The sequence below is a fragment of the Triticum aestivum genome, chromosome 4A (genome assembly GCF_018294505.1).
Source record: "Triticum aestivum cultivar Chinese Spring chromosome 4A, IWGSC CS RefSeq v2.1, whole genome shotgun sequence".
Taxonomy (NCBI): domain Eukaryota; kingdom Viridiplantae; phylum Streptophyta; class Magnoliopsida; order Poales; family Poaceae; genus Triticum; species Triticum aestivum.
Genome location: NC_057803.1, coordinates 321,082,299 through 321,094,582, shown reverse-complemented (window position 1 = coordinate 321,094,582; position 12,284 = coordinate 321,082,299). Strand labels below are relative to the sequence as shown.

The window sequence follows — 12,284 nt, the reverse complement described above, 5'->3', positions numbered from 1 at the left end:
TAAATTGGAACCGTTAACTAGAATTCTCTTTTTTTATTGCAGTAGTGAACTACTCTTAAATCGGTATTATCTCCCCCCCTTCAATGGCATAATGAAATATTATGGCTTTATGCTTAGTCTGTGTATAGGTAAACTTTAGGTCCGAACAACATTATTATCCAAAGATCCCCTTTATGTACATATCTCTATGGGGAATCATGCTTTAATTTTTCAAAGTATTAAATTAAATATCTTGAATAAAAAAGGGAATTTGCTCTGATATAGAGTATAACCTGACTATCTTGGCCTACCCAAATGAAATTACGATAAAAGAAAAGCATGGATATGGGGAGAGGTGGATAACTAGATTGGCATGTACTTAAAAAAGGGACTTACTTTATTTTAGAATTCCACATTGAAATACTGAATTTTCTAGTAATTATACTACTCCGATCCGAAATAAAAAAGAACCCTCAAATTATTTTGAGAAATTAAAGTAAGCACGCTATTCTAAATCGAAGTAAAGTCAAACTTTCTAGTATATTATATTACAACTTTATTACATTCATAGAAAGGAGATAAAATGAGAAATCTTTGCCATCCAATCTGATTAGAATATCATAACATAAAGTATAAGTGGCAGAATTTTTTTAGGAATGTTTTATCAATTCATTTTCATTTCATTTGTACCCCTGGCAAACTCAAACTTTTGTCCAAATGGTCTCTATTCATATGTATGAAATACATATATGAAATACGTATGTGGAGTTCCCTAGAATTTCATGTGATTCAGTGAACAGAATATAGATTGCATGATTGCTAGATCGATCCAGAGGGATTGATGAAGAGTGAGTTGATAATAGAATTTTTCTTTGATAAACAGGAAACTTAAGATTAAGATGCTCCGGAATGGAAACGAGGGAATGTCCACAATACCCGGATTTAGTCAGATCTAGTTCGAGGGATTTTGTAGGTTCATTAATCAAGCCTTGGCAGAAGAACTTGACAAGTTTCCAACAATTAAAGATCCAGATCATGAAATTGGATTTCAATTATTTGCGAAAGGATATCAATTGCTAGAACCCTCGATAAAAGAAAGAGATGTTGTGTATGAATCACTCACCTATTCTTCCGAATTATATGTATCTGCGAGATTAATTTTTGGTTTCGATGTGCAAAAGCAAACCATTTCTATCGGAAACATTCCTATAATGAATTCCTTAGGAACCTTTATTATAAATGGAATATACCGAATTGTGATCAATCAAATATTGCTAAGTCCTGGTATTTACTACCGCTCGGAATTAGATCATAAGGGAATTTCTATCTACACTGGCACTATAATATCAGATTGGGGGGAGAGATCGGAATTAGCAATTGATAAAAAAGAAAGGATATGGGCTCACGTGAGTAGAAAACAAAAGATATCTATTCTAGTTTTATCATCAGCTATGGGTTCGAATCTAAGAGAAATTCTAGATAATGTTTCCTACCCTGAAATTTTCTTGTCTTTCCCGAATGCTAAGGAGAAGAAGAGGATTGAGTCAAAATAAAAAGCTATTTTGGAGTTTTATCAACAATTTGCTTGTGTAGGTGGGGACCTGCTATTTTCGGAGTCCTTATGCAAGGAATTACAAAAGAAGTTTTTTCAACAAAAATGTGAATTAGGAAGGATTGGTCGACGAAATATGAATCGGAGACTTAATCTTGATATACCTCAGAACAATACATTCTTGTTACCACGAGATGTATTGGCCGCTACGGATCATTCGATTGGAATGAAATTTGGAACAGGTATACTTGACGATGACGATATGAATCACTTGAAAAATAAACGTATTCGTTCGGTTGTGGATCTGTTACAAGATCAATTTGGATTGGCTCTTCGTCGTATACAACATGCAGTTCAAAATACTATTCGTAGAGTATTCATACGTCAATCGAAACTGACTCCCCAAACTTTGGTAACTCCAACTTCAACTTCAATTTTATTAATAACTACTTATGAGACCTTTTTTGGCACATACCCGTTATCTCAAGTTTTTGATCAAACGAATCCATTGACACAAACTGTTCATGGGCTAAAAGTGAGTTGTTTAGATCCTAGAGGGTTGACAGGGGGAACCGCAAGTTTTCAAAGCCGACATATTCATCCGAGTCACTATGGGCGTATTTGTCCAATTGACACGTCTGAAGGAATCATTGTTGGACTTACTGGATCCTTAGAAATTCATGCGAGAATTGATCACTTGTGGGGATCCATATAGAGTACGTTTTATGAAATATCTGCTGAGAAAGAAAAAGAAAAAAAAGAGAGACAGGTGGTTTATCTATCACCAAATAGAGATGAATATTATATGATAGCAGCAGGAAATTCTTTGTCTCGAGTCAAGGTATTCAGGAAGAACATGTTGTTCCGGCTAGATACCGTTAGGAATTCTTGACTATTGCATGGGAACAGATTCATGTTAGATGTATTTTTCCTTTCGAATATTTTTCTACTGGGGGTTCTCTCATTCCTTTTATTGAGCACAATGATGCGAATAGGGCTTTAATGAGTTCTAATATGCAGCGCCAAGCAATTCTGCTTTCTCGGTCCGAGAAATGCATTGTTGGAACTGGATTGCAACGCCAAACAGCTCTAGATTCGAGGGTTTCCATTATAGCTGAACGCGAGGGAAAGATCATTTCTACTGATAGTCATAAGATACTCCGCTGAAAAAATCACTAAAGAAATACCACATCTAGAAGAACATTTACTCCGCAATTTGGACAGAAATGGAGTTGTTAGGTTGGGATTCTGGGTAGAAACTGGTGATATTTTAGTAGGTAAATTAACGCCTCAGATAGCGAGCGAATCATCTTATATCACAGAAGCTGGATTATTACGGGCCATATTTGGCCTTGAGGTTTCCACTTCAAAAGAAACTTCTCTGAAATTACCTATAGGTGGAAGAGGGTGCGTTATCGATGTGAAATGGATCCAAAGGGACCCAATCGACATAATGGTTCGTGTATATATTTTATAGAAACGTGAAATCAAAGTTGGGGATAAAGTAGCCGGAAGACATGGGAATAAAGGGATCATTTCCAAAATTTTGCCTAGGCAAGATATGCCCTATTTGCAAGATGGAAAACCCGTTGATATGGTCTTCAATCCCTTAGGAGTACCCTCCCGAATGAATGTGGGACAAATATTTGAAAGCTCGCTCGGATTAGCGGGGATCTGCTAAAGAAACGTTATAGAATAGCACCCTTTGATGAGAGATATGAGCAAGAGGCTTCAAGAAAACTTGTGTTTTCAGAATTATATGAAGCCAGTAAAGAAACAAAAAATCCATGGATATTTGAACCCGAGTACCCGGGAAAAAGCAGAATATTTGATGGAAGAACAGGCGACCCCTTTGAGCAACCTGTTCTAATAGGGAAGTCCTATATCGTAAAATTAATTCATCAAGCTGATGAGAAAATTCATGGGTGTTCTACTGGTTCCTACTCACTTGTTACACCACAACCGGTTAGAGGAAGAGCCAAGCAAGGGGGACAACGAGTAGGAGAAATGGAAGTTTGGGCTTTAAAAGGATTTGGTGTTACTCATATTTTACAAGAGATACTTACTTACAAATCTGACCATCTTATAGCTCGCCAAGAAATACTTAATGCTACGATCCGGGGAAAAAGAATACCTAATCATGAGGATCCTCCAGAATCTTTTCGAGTGCTCGTTCGAGAACTACGATCTTTGGCTCTAGAACTAAATCATTTCCTTGTATCTGAAAAGAACTTCCAGGTTAATAGGGAGGAAGTTTGATCGGAATAAATATAAATTCTTTTCTTATTTCTATTTTATGATTGACCAATATAAACATCAGCAACTTCAAATTGGACTCATTTCCCCTCAACAAATAAAGGCTCGGGCTAACAAAAACCTACCTAATGGAGAAGTCGTTGGCAAAGTCACAAGGCCCTCTACTTTTCATTATAAAACCGATAAACCAGAAAAAGATGTATTGTTTTGCGAAAGAATCTTTGGACCCATAAAAAGCAGGATTTGTGCTTGTGGCAATTCTCGAGCGAGCGGAGATGAAAACAAAGATGAAAGATTTTACCAAAAATGCGGGGTAGAATTTGTGGATTCTTGGATACGAAGATATCAAATGGGATACATCAAACTCGCATGTCCCGTGACTCATGTGTGGTATTTGAAAGGTCTTCCTAGTTATATCGCGAATCTTTTAGATAAACCTCTTAAGAAGTTGGAGGGCCTAGTATACGGCGATTTCTCTTTTGCTAGGCCCAACACTAAAAAACCCACTTTTTTACGATTACGAGGTTTATTCCAAGAGGAAATTGCATCCTGTAACCACAACATTTCTCCCTTTTTTTTCTACCCCAGGCTTTGCAACATTTCGAAATCGGGAAATTGCAACAGGGGCAGGTGCTATTAGAGAACAATTAGCAGATTTGGATTTGTGAATTACTAGTACAAATGCCCGTGCGTTGCAACGGGAAAAAATAGAACACTACGACATGACGGGCATATTCGCGACGGCATAGACATGGGTATATCATCCATGACATAATCATCACATAAGCAGACATCACTGGTATCTTTTCCAAAAATAATAGCGCACACCCTTACCCTAATAAGCATGGCTCAAGGACCCTCTCCACTCAATTTCAACATGCTGCTTATCCCCAAACGATGGCTATCAAATGTTAAAAAACAACTATGATAAAATTATTTATAGACCTGTATTTACAACCCATCTCACATCAAAATGATATAGGAAGATGTAAAAAACATCCTTCGGAAAATATTTTCTAGATTATTATGTTGTTTAATTATTATTAAAGAGTTTATAAAAATAAGTAAAATTGAATTAGTAAGTTGGATGGAAATTGTACACTGTAATTTCATGTCCAATAGTCTAACTTAGACGGCTCCATCAAATATATATGTAGTGTCCAAACAAATCATACACTGTAATTTGAAGTACAGATTAGACTGATGCATCAAATATAATGTACATCTAAAGTCTGAACTGTTCTCCTTTTAAGATATCCATGAACATTTAATAGACATTTTAGTTCATTGCCCACGACCAATTGCCAATCATGACCCCTAAGAAACGGGATCAAGGAGTCAATATTGAACGTCAAAATCGACAGATGAAACAATTCGGTACATACATGTAGTTCTGGGGACCTGTACCTCTCCGTAGTGCACTGCAGCGTCACATGAAGCCACACAGCAGCCAACAAACTAGATTGATCTATCAAAAGTAGATTCCAGACGAATCAGCATCACCTGTAAATCAAACAGGGGTTTCTTCCACAGAGTGTATATGTCACAGCACCGCAACAGTACACACTCCCCAATGTTTGTAGCAGAATCCCATGCATTCGTATTTTGCGGAGGCTAGTCGTCGATGGCATCCAGTGCATGGCCACGTCCACGGCAAGTCGTTCCGACGACCGCGCGACAGCAACATCCTTTTCTCCTTCCATCACTTATCTTGGGCACCATCATCGGTGGACGGTGAGAAGGACCAACACATTCACAGCCTAGCTGCAGAACTTGAGGTCATGGCCGAAAGAGCTTGCAGGGAACCGACAGAGCACACATATTATAGACATGGGAACACAAAATCCATAACTTAGTTCTTATAGCATGTAAAATATCTTTGCTTGGTTGTAGATTTGACCAAATCACCAGAAGAATGGGCACCAGATTGCAGCGTGAGTGCAAATTAGCATTTATTTTAAGTGCCATTATGTTGGCCTCTAAAGGTATGGTTTGTTCGGATTTCATTGTGAGAATTCGACAAAAAAAACATTGTAATGAAAATCTATATAAGAAAAGCTATGCATCTAGGAACATGCAGCGTCCCTTCTGAATACTCATTAGATCACTAAACTGTTAACAGAAGGATGCAAGTGCACAGAGAGGACATGATCAGCAATGGAAAAAAAAAGCAAATTTGCAGATAGTAAATAATCTTCTATAGTTAGACTATATACACTAAGAGAATCTAGAACAAAACGATTCGCAAAATGTACAAAAACTTAACTCTACAGCCTCCAGTGCAGGCTATACAAAACTTAAAATCCCTATGTTCTCTTCGTGAAGATGCCTGTGCGTTGTAGTAGTCTGTGAAGGAAAAGAATATGTTCTGCACTCTGTCAGCTTCCGGCAGAAGTACGAGGAAGAGTTGGGCAATGCGATGGAAAAGATGAGTTCAGAGAAGGGAAAGGAACAACTGACCCCGTCCTTTACCACATAAATACCTCTTTCACTGCCACCCATACAGTAGTCCACCGCCCGAACAGGGCTCGGCGTAGTTGAACACCGACGCAAGTTTTTAGCAGATCAGTGGCTGGGATGGGCGGGGGCTGTAGCCAGGGATTACAGAGGCTAAGTTTATCTGTCGACATACTATCAGTTACCATTTTCCAATAGTGTGGAGGAAGCTGAAGGCCCGGGCAACCCTGGTTCGGCTGCATGCTCTGGCAAAAGTTTTCAGAGGACCCGTGGAGCTTGAGATGGATTGCAAAACGGTGACTGAATATCTAAACTCGGATGTGCCCACTCTTGCTCCCTGCTATGGAGTGATCCAAGATATAAAGGCGGCCCTGTCTTGCTTTCCTTCGTTCAAAGTTGTATTTACAGGAAGGAGGAGTCTTGTTAGCTTTAACACCAAACTTGGGAAAGATCTGAAGGATTATGTCATTCAAATAGCAGGTGAGGGAAACACATCAATAATATATAGCAGAAACATATAGATGAACTATAGCTCTATATAGAAACCATTGCTTTCCGACATACAAAATGGTACGTACAGAATGAGATGAGCAAGAAAGCTTGGTACAAATACACAAATGCAGTTTTTGAACTTACTGTAATAATGAACATACAGACTAATAATTAAGTAGGAGGATAGTTGTGTGGTTCGTTTCTGTTCTGAGGGCTAATGCTCATTTCCGGAGGAAAATAAACTCAGATTTCTAACTGAACTATAATCCCATGTAGGTATGGTTGCAGAACAAAGAATATATTACACATCGATGTAATCCCTTCTTCTTCCTCACAGAACTAAATAAAAGAACACACAGGAGTAAAATTAGAATAACTGAATAAAAGAACACACAGGACTAATTTAAATTATGAATTGGGCTGAAACTTTTTCATGGTTGCCTAGCAAATGAAAATAGCATCTTATCATATATTGGGTATTCAACAGAATCAAATACATGGTCAGAGTGTTCCTGAGATTGATGGTTTTTGAACTCTGTTCCTTGACAACATGGCCTCTGCTTGCTTACTGATGGATTAGATAGACAATTCTGAATTATAGTTTCCTGAAACTGACATGTTTCTGTGAACATCTCAAACCTGGTGGATTTGCTGCCTAAGATATTTTCAACACGAATTGGTTCATTTTCTTTTATAAATTCAGGTTCAAAACTATCGCTTCTTGAGAGCATGTTCTGTGCTTGTTCACTGTCAAATTATTCAGTATATTGTCAACTAAAAATAGGCTGAACATGTGATTGCTACCTGTAGTCAGTTTTCCTTAAGAAAGAAGAAATGATATGGAATTTTGGTCTATTGAGCTTTCTTCTTAATGAAAATGAGGCATCTTTGAGAAAAAAATAGCAGTAGCATTTATCATCTAGTAGGGATGAATGACACGGGTACCTTTAATATTCTTACTTGCGAAATTTCTATGCTGATTTCAGTACAATTTCAGACTTTAGAAAGTATGAACAAGACAAAACTTTAAATATTTAATGTATATGACTTTTTTGTTTGACGAAACCAGTGGAAAATATATTCTATATAAGTGGGAATAGGTCCAGAAGGAGGCCCGTAAGAAACTATTTCAGCCAAGCAACCAACCAGACTATGACAGAATTAGAAGAGTCTAAGCAATCACACATGTAACTCCAGGAATCAGAAAGAATAGTTCATTCAGATTCCCTGCCCAATATCATTGAATAACTAATATAACAAGAAAATAATAAGCTCCTACATTCAGCAATATAAAGCTAGCATAGTTGGCACCCCAAATTGAAGAATCATTCTGCATCCTGGAAAGGATAATATCAGCAAGTGTTGTGCAGGTCAAATTACCAACCAACAGAACCATGATATGCATCATGTGACAATAGCATCGTTTAAGGGAAAATGCTCTACCAGGAGCTTGAGAGCATACATGCTGATGACCACATCGCTTCGACAGGTATCCATTGGAATCTCAGGTGCATCGTATAGTGTTGTATTATTGAGTTCCACCATGTGGCAGCTGTAAGCTTGCTGATGAAAGCAACCTGGGAGTTTTGAAGTGCTGCTGTAGATTCCTCACAGAGGTCAAACCAAGTTACCAAAAGGATCAAAGTAATTCAAGACATGTGAACTAAACCAAGAGGCGGCAGGGAAGAACATGTATGTGTGTACCTGCGGATGATCGTCAATATTAGGTCGGACGAAGGGTGTCCTCACACAATACGGCCCCGTTCGGTATGGAGGGAAAGAAAACGACGGGAATCATTGAAGGCATAGGATTGTTGGGGTAAAACCAAGGAGTAGAAAATGAAGGATAGAAACGAAAAGACGGTGTTCGGTTCAAAGGGGCAAGAACCATAGGAAACTGATAGTTGGGCCGATTAAAAAAATAGAACAAATGTGTGGTGTCGTACATGCCACATGCAAGGAAACATTGTTTATTAACTGAGCTTCACTCTTGCTCAAGTCTACGCCAGAAAAATGAGATTGAGGCAGATGTTTCTATTCCTCTGGAACCGTGTGGATGGGCCCACCTTTCCCTAAATTTACTGTTCCCATTTCCTGTGTTCCGAACGCATCGAAGGGGAGAAAAACTACAGGATCTTGATTCCTTTGCTTTTCCCTGTAAACCGAACGGAGCCTACATGTTTGACGAGACACCGGCATCCTCATACATCTCTCTTGTTTAAGTTTTCTCTCCTTGTTTGTTGGTTTCTTTGCTAAAACAATATGACAGGAAGTCATCAGGCAGAAATAAAATCACCATTGGTATTAATAAAGAGATTTTGAGAAAGTAAAAATACGTCAAATAGGAGAAGCTTACATGCCATCTTGAAATTCCTAGAAACCGAGTGACATCCGATGCATGACCAACATACACTGGAAACAATACAAACCTGCATGTTCTGTACACTCTCCTGAGTTGAATCCTGAATTAAGTCTGATAATGGGACAACTCAAGATATATCAACCTTCAAATCCATTACCCTGATCAGACGGCAGCAACGATCGTAGGCGGTGGGAGTCAACCAAGCAGAGGATGTGTACAGCGTTGGAGCAGGCAGAGGATGCGCAGCTCCTCGAGGAGGACCCTTTCCGGTTGTGGGGATGTGGATCCAGGCGGCAGAGCATGGCAGGGGTGGGGTGGCGGCGCTAGGAGGTGCAACAGACGGGGAAGGCGAGGGTCAGCCGGATCCGCAGGTGCTGGCGACGAACGACGGCCGGGTCGGGCGCTCGGGGACCGAGATGGGAGGCGGGTAGGCGGTGGCGGCGCTCGGCGGAGGGGGTGGCCGACGGCGCGCCGTGAGGCGGGGCGGGCAGGAGGCGGCGGCGCGCTGCAGGATTGCAGGCAGGTCGTGCTGCTGGATGGGCTATTTTTATTTTCTTTTCTCTCGCCCGTATACCGGTTCGGGAGGACCATGGGTTGAATACAAATAAGGAAACTAGGCAAATTAGCGGCCGGCGCGTGTTCGGTTGGAGCCGGGTAGGCGGCGGCCCATGGCCCATAGCAAATTTTTTGGCCCATGTAATACGAAGCTGTGAAAACAAAATTGAACGGACGAAATTTAGTACCACCTTACGTATATGTTTTAAATGCGAATTGAAAGCGTAAATTCACAAGAGAAAGCGTATTGTGACGGTGAAACCACGGAGTCAATCCATGCTTTATTATTATTATTATTACTAGCAAAAGAGCCCGTGCATTGCACCGGGCGAAAAAAGGAGCACCACCTACTTCATGTGTCATTGTGCATCATTTTTTATATCCAATTTTAATAAATATCGATGAAAAGTTGAATGTGAAAATTCCCTAATTTTTAATAAAAGTTGACACTTAAATAAAAATTGGAGCACTTTTTCAAGAACAGTTAATGTTTTTTATGAAATTGGAACATTTCTCTGAAAAAGAACATTTTTAATAGATGTTTTGCTTAAAAGAACGTTCTTCAGGAATAGGAATGTTTTGTTTTTTGAGGGGTAAGAACATTTCTCTCAAAAATATATATTTCAGAATGTTTTGTTTTTTGAAAAAATAAATTTTATTTTCAATTTTTCTTTGCACTATTTGGGCTTGGCCCAAACATAAGGACTTGGCCTACACAAACAAGAAGACACCATCGTTGCTAGACGAACTGCACGCACTATCTCTATGCACGTTCCCCATTTCACTATCCCTAGTAAATGTTGCGCCGGCCGGCGTATCACGCGCTGCTCTCCACTGGCATAGATCGCCGATTTCTTCTGTGGCGAATCCCCGGCGACGCCTTGCCATGTTGCCTCGTCGTTCTAGATCGACTCCGTCTGTTCGGGTCTCTGGTTTGGCGTCGACCTGGATGAGGTTCTGCCTCTTTGTGTGATGCAATGCTCGGCCTGGATTGAGCAAAAAAATACTTGTGCGTTGCAACGATTAAACAAATCCTTACACACATTTAGCACTATATTGTGCTATCACTTCTCTTTTTCATCATCGGGGGCCATTTTGTCCACCTATTCACAATAAACGTGATCAAGCTCAACCGTCCATGTCGTCTAGAGTCGAAACAATGGTCCATCTTCAACTGCGACACCACGCACACACGTCATCCAACACAGTACGGCGTAGCCGAACTGGAGCAAGTCCACACCCACCCACATGCATCGCCAGAGAAGTACATCGCCTTGGGCATGGTGGTCATCGAGGCATTCTTGCCATCCGAGCACACTGGCCCTGATCAATTCTGTCGGCGAGAATTCTACTAAAATCAATAGAAAGGATAGCTGGATGAATTGTTTTGTTGGAAATCAAACACGCTCCAACCAGAAAAGATAGGTCAGCTAATAGCTAGCTTTGTGGTACATTGCAACTTGCAAAGCTATCGTACTGAAAAAATAAATATATTCTGAAATCTGCATCCACGGGGGAGATAAAACTTGCTAACCAGCACAACACATCATTTTTTATGACTAAAGGGCCAGCAACCGAGGAGGAACAATCTTGTTTGTGCTTAATGATGGTTCCTGAACTTCATGGAGCAAATTGACGAGGTGTTGATTGCTGGATTTGGTCTAAAGAGGCATGCCGTGGGAGATATCCCTGGTGTCCAGGTTCAAGGTTGTCATGGTATCTGGTGTCAGGTTCAGGCAACCATCATTAGGCACAAACAAGATTGTTCCTCCTCAGTTGTTTGCTTTCTCTTAACAGTTGTCAGCAATCTTTGCCATGTGGTTGGGGTTGTAGTACATGCCTAGACGCAGGGTGTGAAGCACCTCCCTGTTTGGATGCTCCTGGTCAGAATGAATGGTAAACATAGTTTACGCTGTAAATAAGACTGAACAAGGATCAAACAATATTTTCTCATTTTGATGAAGTGCTAAGGGATATAAATTCTGGGCACCATAATTTCTTTCCTTATTTGATTTACCATTCATCTTTAAACATGATAAATTTGACGTTATAGTAAAAATAAAGCATAGTATAAATTGCAAACTTGTAATGGGAAGAAAAATAAAAAAGTTTCTTCAGTTTTTGGACAACTTTCTCACATTTCCTCTGGACCTTGCTATCTAATATTTTATTTCAAGTACAAATCAGACACATGAAACATCATGCAGTTCATTCACAAATTTTACTTCAGAAATTACTTGAAAATAAATTTTGCCTCTCGGCTGATGCAAAAAGTGAAATGTCTGAAAATATAACTTCATAGATTATAGTGTCAATATAAAAATTACATCCCAATAACTTTTTGAAACACATAACAGTACCAGAAAAATCAGATTCTTCTAGGAAGGTGATATTCGTGCCCTTCTTGTGCCCCAGCTTCACATCGACCGTCGAGATCTCCTCCACCGTGATCGTGTTTCTACACATAGCCGCCATGAGCAAGTAGCGTTTAGTGTTTAATTTAGCTACCAAAATAAGTTTCTTATTTTATTAAAGACATGCATCAAAATTGACAGTAAATAATCCAGAGACCGAGCAGGCTAAAATAAGAACCGTCCAAATCAATAAGACACGGCTGAACTATTTGATTGA

General features: G+C 39.6%; 1 long non-coding RNA gene across 4 annotated transcripts; it reads right to left on the bottom strand.

Annotated features, from left to right (window-relative positions):
- Positions 1 to 4,737: 4,737 nt before the first annotated feature.
- LOC123086032 (uncharacterized) lies at positions 4,738 to 9,660 on the bottom strand. Of its 4 annotated transcripts, none has more exons than XR_006440299.1 (3): positions 9,093 to 9,660; positions 5,195 to 8,988; positions 4,738 to 5,104 (listed from the first exon to the last, which is right to left on the bottom strand). It is a non-coding gene; the product is annotated as an uncharacterized lncRNA (long non-coding RNA). The 4 variants fall into 4 exon arrangements; XR_006440300.1 differs by having other exon boundaries at positions 4,738 to 8,333; positions 8,441 to 8,988; XR_006440297.1 differs by having other exon boundaries at positions 4,738 to 8,988; positions 9,093 to 9,174; positions 9,256 to 9,660.
- Between the last annotated feature and the right edge of the window lie 2,624 nt (positions 9,661 to 12,284).